This window comes from Nycticebus coucang, chromosome 11 (assembly GCF_027406575.1).
Source record: "Nycticebus coucang isolate mNycCou1 chromosome 11, mNycCou1.pri, whole genome shotgun sequence".
In the NCBI taxonomy this organism is placed as follows: domain Eukaryota; kingdom Metazoa; phylum Chordata; class Mammalia; order Primates; family Lorisidae; genus Nycticebus; species Nycticebus coucang.
In genome coordinates this window covers 120,126,492-120,129,592 of record NC_069790.1, presented here as the reverse complement: position 1 = coordinate 120,129,592, position 3,101 = coordinate 120,126,492, and the positions used below count along the sequence as shown (strand labels likewise).

The 3,101-nt window shown below is 51.4% G+C and overlaps 1 pseudogene across 1 annotated transcript; it reads right to left on the bottom strand.

Moving 5' to 3' along the window:
• Positions 1–1,065: 1,065 nt before the first annotated feature.
• Positions 1,066–2,828, bottom strand: LOC128598611 (keratin, type II cytoskeletal 8-like; annotated as a pseudogene). The gene is made up of 2 exons (XR_008383671.1): positions 2,233–2,828; positions 1,066–1,964 (listed from the first exon to the last, which is right to left on the bottom strand). The product of XR_008383671.1 is annotated as a keratin, type II cytoskeletal 8-like (transcript).
• Positions 2,829–3,101: the final 273 nt, after the last annotated feature.

The following is a 3,101-nucleotide window of genomic DNA, read 5'->3' as shown; positions in this document are numbered from 1 at the left end:
TCCTCTATATTTTCAGTGGGGATTTGGAACTGGACAGAACTGAGTTCCACTTCTTCAAGGGCCACTGACCAGCTAAGTGACCTTATGCATATGTAAGCAGGACTTCCCGCATCTTAAAATGTGAACAAACTACTCAGTAGATTTGTCAAAATTGACTGAAACAAGAATTAAACTGAAAAGGCATTCATTCCGCTGGCTAAGCACAGGGGTTTTCAAGCTTTAGCTTGATCAGAATCACCTTGAGAGCTGGTTAGAACACAAGTGGCTGGACAATGTCACTGAAGCTGCAGAACCAGTAGGGTTTAGATGGAGCCTGAAAAGTGCATTTCTAACAGTTCCCATGAAGCTTTTGGTCCAGAGACCCCACTTTGAGAACTACTGTCCCCAGGCATTATCATCTCTTACATTATTGAAGTCAGGTCACTTCTGTGACTGGTGGAATTGGGCTTCTGCCCAACTACAGTTGGAAGTTGGGAGTTAATTTCTGAAGCACCTGAGCTTACAGAGACATTTAAACTGCTTCCTGATTTCCCAGAGCACCTTTACATTTTGTTTTTTCCAGGTCGTTCTTGGATGAGAGTGTCCTATGTTAATTTTTCTCCTCTAAAACTTTTAAATTTGAGGTGTGCTTTTTCTATTCCTCTCAGGATCCCTATTTTAGCTGATTTAATCATAGGTGAAAGGCTTTTTGCAGACAGCCTTCACCCAGTGGTTCTCAAACTTCAGAGTGTATCAGATGAACTTGGAGGGTTTATTGAAACATAGATTGCTAGACTCCACTGCCAGAGTTTCTGATTCTTTTGTGTGTGTGTGTGTGTGTGTGTGTGTGTGTGTGTGTGTGTGTGGCTGAGGCTTTATTTTGGAAAAAGAAAATTGGTTTTTAGTTGGGGATGTACGTAAGAGGGGAGTAACTCAGGTGGTAAACTCCCCAGAAGAATGAGCTGAGGGATGGGGCAGAGCCTCAGGTGGGTCTCCTGTTCCATGTGCTCCCTGGCACAGCTGTCTCCCCAACAGGCTCTGTGACAGCCGTGTGAGAGGGTAGACTGGAGGGGCCGCAGTGGCAGCTCACTTGGGCAGGACGTCAGAGGACTCAGACACCAGCTTCCTGTCTGGGGTCTTAATTTTCTTCACAACCACAGCCCTGTAGCTGGTGTGGCTGAAAGAGCCAGAGCCCCCACCAGAGCCAAAGCCGGTCTGGAAGGAGCTCAGACTATAGCTGAGGCCAGGGCTTGTGAGGCCCCCATAGGCCACCTGAGTAGCCACTGGTGGTGTTCGTGTGGATACTCATGTTCTGCATCCCCGACTCCAGCCTGCTCTCCTCACCCTCCAGCAGCTTGATCTCCACGTCCAGGGCCAGCTTGACGTTCATCAGATCCTGGTATTCAAGCAGCTGCTGAGCCACGTCCTGCTTGGCCTGATGCAGGGCAGCCTCCAGCTGGGCCAGCTTGGCATTGGCGTCCTTAACAGCCAGCTCCCCACGCTGCTCGGCATCCGCGATGGAGGCCTCCAGGGAAGCCCTCTGGCCTTTGGGAGCTTCGATCTCATTCTGGAGCCGGCTGATGTTCCGGTTCATGCCGGAGATCTCCGTCTTCGTGCGCCGCAGGTCATCCCCGTGCTTCCCAGCCTGCACCTGCAGCTCCTCGTACTTGGTCTGGTATACGCTCTCAGCCTCAGCCCGGCTGCGCTTGGCGATCTCCTCTTACCGGGCGCGGACCTCAGCAAGGATGCTGTCCATGTCCAGGGAGTGGCTGTTGTCCCTGGACAGGACCACAGATGTGTCCGAGATCTGGGACTGCAGCTCACGGATCTCCTCTTCATACAGCTGCCTGAGGAAGTTGATTTCGTCAGTCAGCCCTTCCAGGAAGGACTCCAGCTCCACCTTGTTCATGGACGCTTCATCCACATCCTTCTTGATGAGTACAAATTCATTCTCCATCTCTGTATGCTTATTGATCCTTATTGATCTCCTCCTCATACTTTTTTTTTTTTTTTTTTTTTACAGACAGAGTCTCACTTTATCGCCCTCAGTAGAGTGCTATGGCGTCACACAGCTCACAGCAACCTCCAGTTTCTGGGCTTAGGCAATTCTCTTTACTCAGCCTCCCAAGTAGCTGGGACTACAGACACCCCCACAACGCCTGGCTATTTTATGTTGCAGTTTGGCTGGGGCTGGGTTTGAACCCACCACCCTTGGTATATGGGGCCGGCGCCTGAGCCACAGGCGCCGCCCACTCATACTTATTCTTGAAGTCCTCCACCAGCCCCTGACTGTTGCCAAGCTCTGCCTCCGGCTTCAGCTTCTCCTGGCCTAGTGTGTCCAGCTGCTGCCGAAGGTTGTTGATGTAGCTTTCACACATGCTGTCCATGTTGATGCGAGCCGTCTTCTGCTGCTGTAGAAGGTTCCACTTGGTCTCCAGCATCTTGTTCTGTTGCTCCAGGAAGTGCACCTTGTCGATGAAGGAGGCAAACTTGTTGTTGAGGGTCTTGATCTCCTCCTTCTCCTGGGTGCCCACGTCCTGAATGTTGAGGTCCACCTCCAGGTTGAGCGGACTCAGAAGGCTCTGGTTCACTGTGACGGCTGTGATGCCCCCCATACCTCCAGCCCCGGCGTAGCCTCCACCCAGACCCAAGCCCGTGCCCAGGCCACTCCAGAAGCTGCCACCGCCCACCCAAGAGAAGCTCGAGGAACTGATGCGGGCACCGTGCCCACTGCTGTATGAGCAGCTGCTGAAGGCCCGTGGGGGAGAGCTGGACACCTTGTAGGACTTCTGGGTAACCCTGATGGACATGGTGAAGCCTGGAATAGAGGCAGGTGGGCCAAACCAGAGATTCAAGAAGGTGTGAAAATCTGCTTCTAGATAGCAGGTGAGTTTTTGATTCTATCTGTGAAGGATGGAGCCCAGTTTTTTAACAAGTTCCCAGTTCATGCTGATCCTGCTGAGCTCCAACCACTCATAAACCTGCAAAGTAGCTAATATTTCTAGTTTCCATGCCTCCAGGGAACTTTAGAGTGAATGGGGCATTTATGTGAACTCCAAGTAGAGTCCAAAGTGTCTGTTGTGCCTGCCATGTAGCAAAGGACACTGTAAGAAGGAAAAAGA